Consider the following 14879-nt stretch of genomic DNA (forward strand, 5'->3'; position numbering starts at 1 on the left):
ATCCGCCTGCCTCCACCTCCCGAGTGCTGGGATTAAAGGCGTGTGTCCCCACAGCCCAGCTTCCCTTTTTATTCATTTACTTACTTACTTACAGGGTTTCTGTGCATAGTTCTGTAACTGGCTATGTAGACAGTAGACAATCTACTCTCAGATCCACAGTGATCCGCCTGCCTCTGCCTTCTGGATGCTGAACTAAAGGCATGTGCCACCACACCTGGCTGTGTGTGCTCTTAACCAGGGAGACATCCCTGCAGTGCCACACCATGCTTTTTAAAGTGAGAAGAGGTTGGAGAGGCTCAGCAGTTAAGGGCACGCGCTGCTCTCACAGAGGAGCTGAGTTTAGTCCCCAGCACCAGCACCTGGCAGCTCACAGCTTCCTCTTCTAGCCACCTTGGACATCCCCTGTACTCACATGCACATACATGCCCAAACACATGTACCTTTAAAAGTAAAATAAAATCTTCAAAAATTGGTTTTGAAAGTTGAAAAAAGATGGGCGAAATTAATTTTGGAAATGAAAGTTATTTAATCCAAGGTACTTTGGAGTAAATCATTTCAACATGTAATTCATGTCAAATTTATTGGGATATTCTGCAGGTCTTGTATTTTCTCCGAAGACTAGCTGAAGGGCAGGGGAAGGGCAGGGCAGGTGGGTGGATGGATAAGGGACAGATCGATTTGGGCAGGTAAGTGGGTGACTAGGGTGACTAGGTAGTGGAGACGAGTTGATAGCTGGGCAGATAGCTGTATCTGTGCTTGATAAATTGAAAGATCAGTGTCTAGGGCTGGAGAGATGGCTACAAAGCTACACAGAGAAACCCTGTCTCAAAAACAAAAACAAAAAAGGAAAGAAATAAAGAAAAAAGGAAAAAAGAGAGAAAAGAAGGAAGAGAGAAAGGCAGGCAGGCAGACAGACAGACAGACAGACAGACAGACAGACAGGCACTCACTGGTCTTACAGAGGACCTGAGTTCAATTCTCAGCTCCTATCAGGGGGCTCGTAAGCTCCTTTTAACTCTGGTTCCAGGGCAACTCACGCCCTCTGCTGGTCTCCAAAGGCATGCATTCATGCGCACAAACCCACACAGAACTAAACCCCAAAATAATTTTTGTTTGTTTGTTTTTCAATACAATCCTGGAAATTACTCTGTAGACCAGGCTGGCCTTGAACTCAGAGAGCCACTGCCTCTGGAGTGCGGGGATTAAAGGTTGTACCACCATGACCAGCACTATCTGTAGTGAACCATGGCTGTGATTTCAAACTCTCGAGGCTGGAGCAGGAATGTCTCCATTTTGAAGTCAGTCTTTGCTGTACAGAATGAGGCCCTTTCTCAAAGGTGATCCCAAAGCTTTAAAAGTTACATGATGGGGGCTGGAGAGATGGCTCAGCAGTTAAAGGCACTGGTTCATCTCAGCCCACAGCCATCCATAACTCTAGTTCCAGGGAATCTGATGCCTGCTTCTGCCCTCTGAGGGCACCAGACACATACATTGTACACAAACACACATACAGACAAAATACTCATATGCATAAAATAAATAAAAAATTAAAAACCTGTGTGCTGGATAAACTGGGAAATAGCTCAGTTTGTAAAGTACTTTTGCTGGACAAATATGAAGACCTGAATTTGGACCCTCACAACCTGGGTAAAAAGCCAGGTCTGGCAGTGTGTGTCTGTGGTTTCCAGCGCTGAGGTAAGACGCTAATCTAGTTTCACCAGGGAGCCTGTGTCACAGTGGACATGCCTGGTAGGGCAAAGGCTGGAGAGATGCTGAGGGGGTTCCTCCAGCCACGGAGGGGAGCCTTGGGAGAGATGTTCTGGCCCTGGGTGGTGACATCTGGACATCTATCCATCCCTGGTGACATGTGGATGGGCATCTCTGGCCGGGACCTAAGTGTCCTCAGACCCCCTCTCCCAGCGCCGTAATGCGCCATTTTGCTGATGGAGTTCACATGTGAGAGAGGGAGGTCACTGGGTCATGAGGTCAGGCATCCAAAGAATCAGGCCATTATCACCTTCAGAGCCCAGCCTTTCCATTAAAATCCAGTAATTGCCAAAAATACCAGGAGAACTCAGCCTGTGAGAGGCAGGGCTCCCCAGAGGGTGAGGCTGAGGCGTCAATCCTGAGTCAGGGAGGAGGGACCTGAATGGGCTGGGGATGGGGCAGGGCAGGGACGAATCTGGGTTCCCAGAGCTCCAGGACCCAGACAGACGAAAATGGACATTTAACCCCCCAGTCCTGGAAATGGATGTGGAAAGGGCAACTTATGGGAGGGGAAGCCCCACTGTGTCCCCAAGGCTACTGTAGGGTCCCTTAGGGAGGGAATGAAGACCTCACCCAGGGTGGGGTAAGAGGCAGGCAGCTGACACCCCGAGCTGGCTGTTTACCTCTAATCAGCCAGTCCATCTGAGGTGGGCGGTGTGGCAGAGACCCATCTTCACCCCACCCTGATTGCTCCACGCAGAGGAGCTGCCGCCCAGGGCACCGGTACCCAGCCCTTCTTTACTGTGCACAGGGCTCAAGGCCACGCAGAAGGCCCATGCCTGTCACCACCTAGGAGGGATTGCCTGGCCTGGGGTTGCTGGACACCGAGAGAGATGCTCAGAACAAGAACACCAGGGTCCCGATAGGCTGCCTGGGAGGTGGACGGGTGGGCAAAGAGCTGCAGAAGTAAGAATGCTCAGGGGCTCGCTGAGGGGGAGGGGGCGGGGGCGGGAGAGGGGGAGGGGGGAGGGGACGTGTGCGCGCGAGCACTGGGCCTGGGTCTACTCCAAGGGAGGAAGTCTGAGGTCTGGACTCCTGCATCTGACCAAGAAAGGCCGTGTCTGGAGTCACGTGTGCCAGGGATGAGACAGGCACAGCCTGTTTCAGATGTGGGTGTGGCATTTGGAGGGGTGGGGGTGTGGGCCTTTCAGGCGGGACGATGATCTATCCACTCCATCACCTAAGATTGTCTTAGCGCTATTCTAACCTCTCCCTGGTGCTGGCTTTTGCCAAATGCAGGGACCAGCCAAACCCGCTGCGCCAGTTAGGCACCCCCCCACCATCCCCCTACCCATCCTCTCCTTTCCTTGCTGTGTCTCCAGGGAAGCCCAGCCCAAGGAAGGGTGCGTAGGCAGACTCAGTGGGAGAACAGGATGCCCCATCCCAGGCTCAACCTTCCCCGCCTGCCTCCTGGGGGCCCATCCCTGTCCCACACCCCTGCCTCCTGGGGGCCTGGGCTTCCTCCTTGGCCCTTCGCTCCCCAAAACCTGTTGCACCAAACTTTTACCCGATTCTTTTTCCCTGTTCCCTGTGCACTTAGGGTCACTCACCATACGCTCTGTAGAGTGCCTGCCATGTGCCTGGCAGGGCTCAGGGCTCTTGGACAGGCTTCAAGAAGAAATACAATGAACTGGATGATGGCTCAGAGAAACTGAGGCAGGAGGATCCTTGCAAGTTCCAGGCCACCTGAGTTACTTGGTAAATTCCACACCCGGGCAGAGCTCCGGAGTAGGACTTGGTCTCAAAAAAAAATTAAAAACTTCCCACTAGGAGATGGAGGCAGAGGGATAGGAAGTAAGCTCTAGGCTAGCCTGAGCTAATGAGACCCTACTTAACACAAACAAACAAACCGCCCCAAAAAGGCTGGAGAGATGGCAACACTGTTAACTAATGAACTGCTGTGGTAAAGGCCCCATGTTCAGGTCCCGGTACCCATGGGAGCCGCCTCTTAACCACCGGCGACTCCAGCCCCAAGAATCTGCCGCCCCTCCAGCCCTCCTTGAGCACCCACACGCACCCACACTCACGTGCACACACCCAACACAGACTCGCGAAAAAACAACAAGCCCAAGAGGGACTTTGATTTAAACTTGTTCGGTCCCAGCGGCCTCTTATTTTGATACAATGATGAAAAAGGCAACACCAGACACTCACACAAATTGATGCCTTGGGGGGGGGGATGATAATGGCGGAAGATTGGGGCAGCTGAGTGGGCTGGCCTGTGTATCCAGACAGCTTCAGGTGGGTCTGTGCGGGCATCCGGGAAAGGTGACCTTTGCAGTGAGCCACAGACTCTAGCTGACTGAGACCTGCCACAGGTACGGGGAAGAGCCGGGTGAGGAGGCCCTGAGGTCAGAGGGGCCCAGAGACCTGAAGGAAGGTGGGCTGGAGGTGACTGGGGGGGGGGGAACAAATGGAGAGGCTCAGCCTCTGTACACCGCCATGTGTCGGTTACAGACGACAGCCCTGCCTCAAATGAAAAATAAATAAATAAATAAATAAGGCTTTTTCTTTGGTTGTTTGTCTTTTTTGTTTTGTTTTCTTTCTGGGTGCTACATGCCTTGCAATGCAGAGGCAGGAGGATGTCCATAAGTTTGAGGTCAGCCAGGGCAGCACAGTGAAACTCTTCATCAGAAAAAAAGACTTATTTTTATTTTCTAAATTATGCACATGTGTATGCATGTGAGTGCAGTGCCTTCAGAGGCCAGAAGAGGGCACTGGGTCCCCTGGAGCTGGAGTCACAGGTGAGTGTGTGATACGCAACATGGGTGGGTGCTGGGAACCAAACTTGGGTCTTCTGCAAGAGCTCATTACCGCTGAGCCATCTCTCCAGCTCCTCAAATTAATTTTAAAACAATATCATGATATCAGTGATGTTTGGTGGTACATGTCTACAACCCCAGCACCCGGGGGACTGAGGCCAAGAGATTTTAAAATCAAGGCCCGCCTGGCTACACAGGATCTAGACTCAAGACAGAAAAGGCAGCTTGTATGTGGTTCTGTAGCCTTTGACTGAAAATACAGCATTAGAGAGAAAAATAAGACAGGTGGGAGTCTGGGAGGCTTTTGGGGCGGGGCGCCAGCTACACTGAATCTCCATTAAAAACTGAATGCAGGGGCTGCAGACATGGCTGTCCTTTCAGAGGACAGGAGGTCGGGTCCTGGCATTCATATCCGGCAGGTCGCTCACCTGTAACTCTAGCTCCAGGGGCTCTGACTCTCTGGCCTCTAACAGGCACTCAGACGCATGTGCATACCTTCGTGCAGCCATACACATAAACAAATGATATAATAATATCTCTAAAAGTCTGTCCGCAGATGTCTGAACAACTTCCAGGTAGAGAGAAAGGAACAGAGAGGATGGACAGCTCAAGAGAGAGAAGACTGGGAGGCCGGACTGTAAGGCTGTGTCTCCCAGTGGGCAGACCAGAGCTGAACCCAGCCCATCCTCCCCACTGTCTTCCCCCCAGTACAGGAAACCCACACCCAGGCCAGCACCAGGACACATAAACACCCAGGGACACAGCCCCCATCACATGATGGTCAGTTTCTTTGGCCAAACACACAGTGGGGGACATCCTGGGTGTTCAGTCCTGGCCAAGAGACCAATGTAGCTACTTATTAATTACCTGGAAGCCTTCCTGAGGCCGCATATTCCAGCTGGCGTCTGCCGGCTGTTTTAGGCCCCCAATGAGAGCAATGGATTGGGCACAAGGCAAAATGTTGTGACTTCTTCCAGGATCAAAAGAAACACTTCATGAACTATGAAGCCTTACCTAGGGCAACACAGTTCTCATTTCTGCAGTGCTGGGATCCAACCCAAGGTGTTCATGGGTTAGCAAGTGCTCTGCCACCGAGCCGTACTGCAGACCATGGCGCACATGCTCTCTGTCTCTCTCGCTCGCTCGCTCGCTCGCTCTCCCACACTTGTTAGTTTTCATTTTGCGACAGAGTTTTACTAAGTTGCCTGGCCTGCCCTTGAGCTCATCTTCCCACTTCTGCCTTCTGCAGGGTCATCACAAGGGGAGTCAGGACGGGCAGAACGGGAGCCACAGAGGACGGGCAGAACGGGAGCCACAGAGGACGGGCAGAACGGGAGCCACAGAGGACGGGCTTTCGGAACTGGTTTGGACGAACCTGCTGGCCAGCAAGGTGTGTTCTGGGGCTGTGCTTTAAGAGAGTAAGATGTGGCCAAGGTGGCAGTCCCCATCTGTCACACCAGCACACTGGAGGTGGAGGCAGGAAGGCTGCCTAGTGGGTTTAAGACCAGCCTGGTCTATACGAGTTCTTGTCTCACAAAACCAAACCAAACCAAACCAAACAATCCTTATCTCTAGTCTTCACTCCCCGCTCTCCACCTCAGACTGAAGAAGCCTGGGTTAGAAGTCCGGCCACCTCTATTCTGTAGGTAGGATTCCTGGGATTCACAAACTCTGGTAATAATAAGCAGTTGCCTGTTTTCCTCCCTGACTTCCAAGTGAGGCTGCTCCTCATTGTCTCTTGTCTGAAAAGCCTTTCTGTTCTTAAGGCAGGTTGTACAATCAGCACAGCCCCTTCTACACGCCCTTTAGACCCGGCCTTCTCTATTGGGAAGTGAAGTTCACGTCTTGGCACTTTGAACCTGAGAACCCTGTGCGCATTAGGATTCGGTGGAAGTAATAAAAAGCCTTGATTGGGCTGCGTGTGGCAGCACACTCCTGTAATCTCAGCTCTCAGAAGATAGAGGCAGGGGGATTAATGAGCTCACTGTCACCCTCTACTACATGGTGAGTTGGAGGTCACTGCGGGCAACACAAGACCAAGCCATGCCTTGTTCTCTGGGGCCCAGCCTCACTACTCAGTCCCCATAGTGTGTGGAAACCCAAGAATGCTCGAGAGAGGACGCTCCCAGAGAGGCAGATGAGTAAGGCCCCACCCGAGCCCTGGAGCTGTGAGCCAACACTGAATGGGTTCCCAGCTCCCAGGGGAGAGCTGTATCCACCGAGCTCCACCCAGACTGCAGATACCAGAGAGAATGAGTAGCTGCAGTCAGGGTCAGAGGTGCAGGTAGCACATAGTACCAGTACTTGGTGATCCGTGCAAAGCACGGTCACAATGCAGGCCAAAGGCCACAGCCCCAGTCACGTGACTAATACCGCTCCGTTCTGGATTCTCTTACTTGGCTGCTGCAGATATTTGAAGTTCTGCTTAGCCTCCTCCTCATTTCAAAATAGCAGTCTGCAGAAGAGCATGTTTGGAAGTTAGTGCACAGAAGCTCGAAGGATGGGAAAACGCATCCTGTGTGTGTTTTGATAATTAAGTTTCCCGAGGCTCCTATTGTCATTTGACAAGTTATTTATATTTATTAAGTTTTGCAGTGCTAGGTGTGGGACCCAAGTTTTCAGGCAAGTCCTCTACTGCTGAGCCACATGCCCACCGGCCCTCCACTGTCAGGACAGTTCTGAAAAGGTTTTAAAAATGGTGGCGCACACCTTTAATCCCTGCACTCAGGAGGCAAAGGCAGACGAGTCTCTGATTTCGAGGCCAGCCTCGTGTATATATTGAGTTCCGGGACAGCCAGGACTACACAGTGAAATCCCGTCTCAGAAGAAAAAAAAAGAAAAGAAAAGAAAAAGCAAGGAAGGAATGAAGGAGGAGAAGAAGGAAAGAACGAGGAAAGAGGGGCTCAGCTTGTAGCCCAGGCTGGCCCCCGCCTACCCCAGCTTTCTAAGCGTTGGGTTTACAGACATGTGCCCTGTCCTGGGCGCAAGTTTACAGACTTGTGCCCTGTCCTGGGCGCAAGTTTACAGATGTGGCAGCTGTCATTTTCATTTCACAGATGATATAAAACTGGAAGACCCAGATAGGGGAAATCAAACAAACGAAACCCTCCCGAGTGTCAGAGAGGCTAATAAAGTTATTCAGAGTTACTTAGCTTTGATGACACAGCGGTGATTTGAATCTAGACAGCCCTAACTTCACACAGAATATTCTAGTTCTTTTCTCATTTTCCCAGGAAGCCCAGGCTAGCCAGGCTGGGCTCAGATCGGCTGTGGAGCTGAGAGTGACTTTCAATCCCTGATGCTCCTGTTTCCATCTCCAGAGTGCTAGGCTCACACCCGCCTTACATAGTGCTGAGGACGGAAGCCAGGACCAGTGTGTGCTGAGCTGGAGCTCCGCCCCCGGGTCTCTATCTAGCTATCGTCTTTGACGATTTCCTTCCCTGATGATAAAGTTTTGAGGGTTCTTATTGAGCTATAGTAATCACACATGATACCATATTTCACATATACTTTATTTTTAAATTACACTTTTTTTTTCCCAAGACAAGTTTCTCTGTGTAGCCCTGGCTGTCCTAGAACTCCCTCTGTAGACCAGGTGGTCTCAAACTCAGAAATCTGCCCACCTCTGCATCCTCAGTGCTGGGATTAATGGTACACACTAACATGCCTGGCTTTCAAATGACAATTTAGTGTGTGTGTGTGTGTGTGTGTGTGTGTGTGTGTGGGCACTCAGTCATGGCACAAAGGTGGAGGTCAGAGGTCAGCATGCAGGAGTCAGCTTTCTTATTCCATCATGTTGACTCTAGGGATTACTGATGGTCTGAGCCATCTTCTCAGTCCTGAGAATAAATTTCAGAAACTTACAGCTTTATCAATCAATTCCTTATACTTTAAATTTAAAAACTACTTTTAAGTTTTCCTTAAATGTGTCTGTGCGTGCGTGCGTGCGTGCATGTGTGTATACAGGTTCCTGTGGGAGACAGAGTTACAGACAGTTGTGAGCTGCCTAATGTGGGTGCTGGGAACTGAACTCAGGTCCTCTAAAAGAGTAGACAGCATTCTTAACTGCTGAGTCATCCCTCCAGGCCAATGTTTAAATATCTGAGACAGGATCTTGCCATGTAGCTCAGCCATATTTTGAGTTCCAGGCCAGCCTGATCTACAGAGGGAGTTCCAGGACAGCCAGGGCTATACGGAGAAACCCTGCCCTAAAAAAACAAAGACACAAAATAAAACAAAACAAACAGGAAACCATTTTTGCACGATGCCTGAATTTCTTCGTTAATATTAAACTGAAGCACAGGGCTTCACCCCAACTACTGTTTCCAAATGGGGGTGGCGCTCGGAAAGACTCCCAGTAACTGGTACAGCTGGGATGGGACTGGAAATAGCTCGGGCTTCAGGAGTTACAGTAGCAGATGGGGAACAAGTAGCAAGAGCCTTTAGCCTCTGTCCTGCACTTGAGACTGCGGGCTAGCCATGGAGTACCAAGCACCAGCTACCACACCGGCCATGACAGCAACTATTCACTCGGATCTGCAGTCAGAACAGTGGATACAGCTAATCTCTGTCACCCCGGAGTCCCCTGGGAGATGGGGATCCCATTGGGCTCAAAACTCTGCAAGAATTCTATGTGGCTGAGGGTGACCCTGAACTCCTGAGCCTCCTGCTCTGCCTCCTGAGTGCTGGGATTGCAAGCGTGCACAGTCACTCTGACCACTTTTAAGCAGCAGATCCAAAGCACATCTCACTGGCCAAAAGAAATGTCCTAAGTGAGTGGCAAGATTTGCTCTCAGCAGCTCATGATCCCGTTTCTTTACCACTGTGGTGTTATTGCCAAAATCCCACCAATTGGGAAACAGAGACAGGAAGATCATGGGATTTAAGAGCGTCCTGGGCTTGCCAGCATTAGTCCCAGCACTCAGGAGGCAGAGGCAGGCGGATCTCTGAGTTCAAGGCCAGCCTGGTCTAAAGAGCTAGTTCCAGGACAGGCTCCAAAGCTACACAAAGATATCCTGTCTCTCGAAAAACCAAAAAACAAAACAAACAAAAAATTTAAGAGCATCCTGGACAACCTGGTAAGACAATCTCTCAAAATAAAAATTTTAAAGTGGGGGCTGGAGAGATGGCTCAGCAGTTAAGAGCACTGGCTGCTGTTCCAGAGGACCTGGATTCCTTTCCCAGCACCCACATGACAGCTCGCAACTGTCTATAACTCCAGTTCCTGGGAATCTGGTACCCTCCTACAGACATATATGCAAGCAAAACACCAATGCACATAAAAATAAATATATCTTAAAAAACAAAAACAAAAAAAAACTTAGATCAGCTGTGGTGGCGCACACCTTTAATCTCAGCACTCAGAAGGCAGAGGCAGTAGGATCTCTGTGAGTTTGAGACCAGCCTGGTCTACAGGGATAGTTCCAGGACAGCCAGCGCTTCAATGAGAAACCTTGTCTCGAAAAAGCACACTAACTAACTAAAAACTTAAAAGAGGTCTTGAAGCATGGCTCAGCATTGGAGCCTGTAACCCACTTGTACGGGACAACGTCCTGAGCTCCAGCCCCAGTGCTGAAAAATGAAAGGCTGACAGGGCAGGAGTGCAGACCAGGCCCTCAGACCTGTCGGCAGCTCTGCACAGACATCCCCACTCCAGCTAGACAGACCAGACCCGGTGAGTGCAGAGCCACAGGCAGTGAGCATCTACAGCCCTATTCAACACAGATCGGGGCTCATGAAGTGTCCAGCGTCGGTGGGAGGCCTAAGCACCCATCGGGTGAAACTGTGAAGGACACACACAACAGAGCACCATTCAGCCCTGAAACAAACAGGAAATGCTGTCAGCTGCAGCACGGTGGCACAGCCCAGGGGCCATCGTGCTGAGTGGGACAAGCCGGGTACAGAGACGCATGACCTCACTGTGCAGCGTGAAACGAGGGTGGATGGTGGCTGCTCAGGCTGGGGGTGGGTGCTGAGCGATGGGAGGAGGAGCAGGTTTGGGGGCACTGTGTAGGATGTGGTAACCACGGTCAGAGTCACAGTATCTCCACAAGCAACAGGAAAGAGTACTGTCCCAAGAAGGGCTGAGTGTCTGGGGGGGGCGGGGGGGACGGGGGGGGGGGACGACGACTTCGCTTATACATACTCCAAACCTGATGTCATCATGAATGAGTGCAGGGTGAATGGATGTGTGAATGAGAAAGTTAATGATGGTCTGAGACTCGTTCTGGAGTCACCTCTCGGAGACTCAGCATTCCTCAGATTTCCCCAAAGCCACTAAACCCCTGGAGACCCAGGGGCTGGACACAATGTAGACAATGCACACTTCAGAGCTCCACCTGCAGGCGGCAGGGCGGGGTTTCCGTCTCAGAGGCCAGCAGAGGCTGTTGTGGCGCCACCAGGGACTGTGCAGACCGGACTGAAAGAGCCATCAATCATGGACAAACACGGAGAGTGAAAAGTTCCTGGGGCATCTCGTCACTGGCTCAGAGTGTTCAGAAACAGGAAATGGCTGGATTGGGGGCGGGGTGGGAGGGAGAAGACCGGATGTGGGGCATTGAAATACGAAAGGGTTAGTGCTCTGTGGGTGAATGGAGGGCTCTGGGGGTTCTGTAGGTGAGAGCCATGGGTGGATTGGAGCTGGCAGGAGCTGCCTGACCGACAGATTCACAGACACTTGCTGATGCCATGAGACTATGCAGTTGGGAACAAAGCAGGAGCTGGGTGAAGAGGCTACTGTGATAGTCCAAGGTGAACAGGGGTGATGAAAGGTGGGTAGACCGTGGGAATATTCGAAAGCAGAGCCAGTTATGGGGTTAGATGTGGGAATGTGAGAAATGACTGTTAACAGGGCCCCAGACCTTTGCACGGCTGACGCCATGATGGGAATAACGTTCAGGCTGTAAAACTCAGCGCGTAGACAGCACCACCTGCCAAAAAGCGAAGGCCTAACCCACCAAAGCCCACAGTTCTGGGGAAGTCTCTAGAGTCTCTAACCTTGCGTTTTGGCTCCTGGAGTTCTGCTCCTGGCTAACTGCTCTTGTTAACTGAAGTGTGTCAGCCCAGGAGATGGTTTTTGTGCTCATCCTGAGAAAGGCTTGGTGCTATGCTGGGACCCTGAACACTCAGAGTAGTTACTGGTAAACTAATTAAGACTTTCTATTGGCTTAAAAAACCATGTCTGTCAGTCTTCCCTGGTTAATGTCCCACAATACTGTGAGGGTCAGGGACAGTGGGTGTTCCCTAGCTATTTCTCACTTCCTGGAGTTATGAATGGGGTCACCCTTGCCCCAGCTTTATTCTGCTCCTGGATAGGGAAGCACACGTCACCCTCACTCTCCCTAAAGGGCCCTCTGCAAAGGGCTCTGGGCCAGTACAGCCAATGCCTTGCATTCCCAGACTCCCTGCCCTTCCTCTGCCTTGGAAAGGACAGTCAGAGATGCCACCAATCACTGAGCCACAGGAAGGTTGTGGCCTTGATTAGGCAATAAATGGGCCCGCAGCAAATGATGACAAGTTCTTCTCTTCAGCACACATTTATTGAGTACTGATTGTGTGCTGGACTCTATTAGATGCTGGGGATAGGAAGGGAAACTAGAGATGGATAAAATGCCACAACCAACGTGGAGAAGGGAGGGTTTAATGTGTCAGGTGGCGACAGAGAGAACGCAGGGTTCTGTGTGGGCTGTTGTGCTGGGGATCTTTGCTCACTCAAGGCCCACTCACATGCAAGCCGGCGTTAGTTCTTCATTCTTTTCCATGGAATACGGTCTGTGGTGTGATTAGGACACATCTTGTCTGTCCATTAATCTGCTGACTGGCCTTGGGGTTGTCCCATATTTTTACAAAAAAAAAAAAAAAAAAAAAAAAAAAAAGGCTGCTGAGGACATTCACGTATGAGATTCAGAGTTCGAGTTTAGCTTTCTTAAAACAAAACAAAGACAAAAGTTCTTGTGTGGCGCACGCCTTTAATCCCAGGTTCAGGGGACAGAGACAGGCAGATCTCTGTGAATTTGAGGCCAGCCAAGGACACAAAGTGAGACTTGTTTCAAATACATAAATAAATAAATAAACAAAAGGGAAACAAACAAACAGATACCAGGGCATCCAGGAGCACAGGCTGGCCCTGAAGTTCCAATCTTCCTACTCCCTCCAGGAGCACAGGCTGGCCCTGAAGTCCCAATCCTCCTATCTCTACCTCCTGAGTTCTAGGATTCCAAACGTGTGTTGCTGCCATGGCTCACAAGTATTAGTTTTTATGTGATCCAGCTCGGCCACATGGCGCCCATGTTTAGCCCTCTGAGAAACTGTCATGCCGTTGCCTAAGGCAGCTTCACAGTTCCCAACATCAGCTGTGGGGGATACAGCACTATGCCTGGACAGCAGCTGTCCCTTCCTTCAAGCTCATCCGCCCTGATGACCACAGCTAGGGAAGGCAGATCTAGGGGGCCGATGCCTGCCTTCCTTGTGTCCCAGCTCTCTGCAGTCATTTAGTACACACCAGGCTGACAGCATACCAGAGCCACCTCCATAGCCCAGTGTTCAACAGCTCTCAGGGGATGAAGAAGGAACCCAAATATATGCCTTGCATCCACTGCGCCCTGTGACATCACTCACTTCCCACCCTTCCGCAGTTTGGAGGTGGCTACAACCTCCCACTGATCCCAGGATGCTCCCAATCCGCCACAGGGTTGTGCCCTCTGACAGGGTACTTTGTCCTGCTTTCTGAGCCTTCCCGTCATCTTCCCAAAGACACGTGATTCCTTCCTACACTAAATCTCCCTTCTTCCCCTCAGTTAGCTTTGGTTGGAGTATCCTTTCCATTTGTGTGGCAGTGGACCTGAGGATTATCACTCGGAGTCTTGTGAAGGTGTGTGGATGTTGTTGCCAGTCTATTACTTCAGAAACTGGGTGTGGTGGCTGACACAGTCCTGGTATTTGGGAAACAGAGGCAAAAAAGTGAACCCCCCCCCCACTTTGGTCTCAAAACTCCTGGGGCCGGGGCTGGAGAGATGGCTCAGTGGCTAAGAGCACTCGCTGCTCTTGCAGAGGGCCTGAATTGCTGAGGGTCCAGAGGCAGGTGGATCACTATGAGGCTGGTTTACAAAGCAAGTTCTAGGTCATATGATGAGACCCTGTCTCAACTTCTCTTCAAACAAAACAAACAAAACCCCAAACACACACACACACACACACACACACACACACAGAGTCCCCTGTCACCTGCTGCTGAAGGACTTCACACACACACACACACACACACACACACACACGTAGTTACAGCTCGTTTGGTTGTGGTTTTGTGGCTCTGGGGATAGAACTCAGGCTCGTGTCACTCCTGAGCATACACTGCACTCTCCATGTGACAATCATTTCCTGAGTGGCCTTAGACCTGTAGTCCTTTTACCTCAGCTTCCAGGTGTGACAGGATGGCAAGTCTGGCTGGGTCTGAGGTCTCATATCAATAAAATTGCAATTAAGAAGGAAGAAAGTTTGGGGACTGGAGAGGTGACTCAGGGAAACTCGGTGAATAAAGTGTTGGTGGTGCAAGTATTGGAGCCAAAAGCACGCAAAGAAAAGCTGGGCGTTGACAGCGCACACTTGGAAGTCAGCACAGAGGCAAAGGCAAGCAAACCCTGGGGGCTTGCTCATCAGCCCACCCGAAACCATGGGTCCCAGGTGCAGTGACAGCCCTATCTCAAGAAAAGTAGGTGGGGAGTGGCTGAGGCCAGCCTGGTCCCCTCATGCCTGCACAGGTAAACACAGCCATGCAAACAAATGCTCGCACACCTTACAACACAGCGACCACATCCTTCTAATGAAGCTTTACTATCCTAAACACACAGTTGAATCATCCACAGGTGTGGCCTCAATGATACCCAAACTCTTTCAACAGTTTTGATGCTCATGGCAGGCGCCGGCTCTATTGGGACAGAAAGCTTCCTGGCCTTAGGGTTTGGATACCAAACCTATCCTCAAGAAAACCCTTGGCATGTTCTCTGAAGTAAGTGCACTCTGCTGGCTCTACCTTACTCCAATCTTGTAATAGTAATAATAATAAACTGTTATATTAATAACATGTTAAATTATTAAGTAATACTTTAAAAAAAAAAGTGTTGCTTGGATCACACCTGTAATTCCAGCACTCAGGAGACTGAGGCCAGAGGATTGTTGCAAGTTGATGGCCGTCCTGAGCTACAGAGTGAGTTTCAGGAGAGCTTGGGTACACACTGAGACCTTGTCTCACTAAAGCAAATCCACACTAAACTCTGGTGGAGAACGAGGAGCTGTGCATCACAGCCGGCTCCTCCCGGCAGTCCTGACTTCTGGCTCATAGCTGAATCTTTCAAA

The sequence above is a fragment of the Phodopus roborovskii genome, unplaced genomic scaffold (genome assembly GCF_943737965.1).
Source record: "Phodopus roborovskii unplaced genomic scaffold, PHOROB, whole genome shotgun sequence".
Lineage (NCBI taxonomy): Eukaryota > Metazoa > Chordata > Mammalia > Rodentia > Cricetidae > Phodopus > Phodopus roborovskii.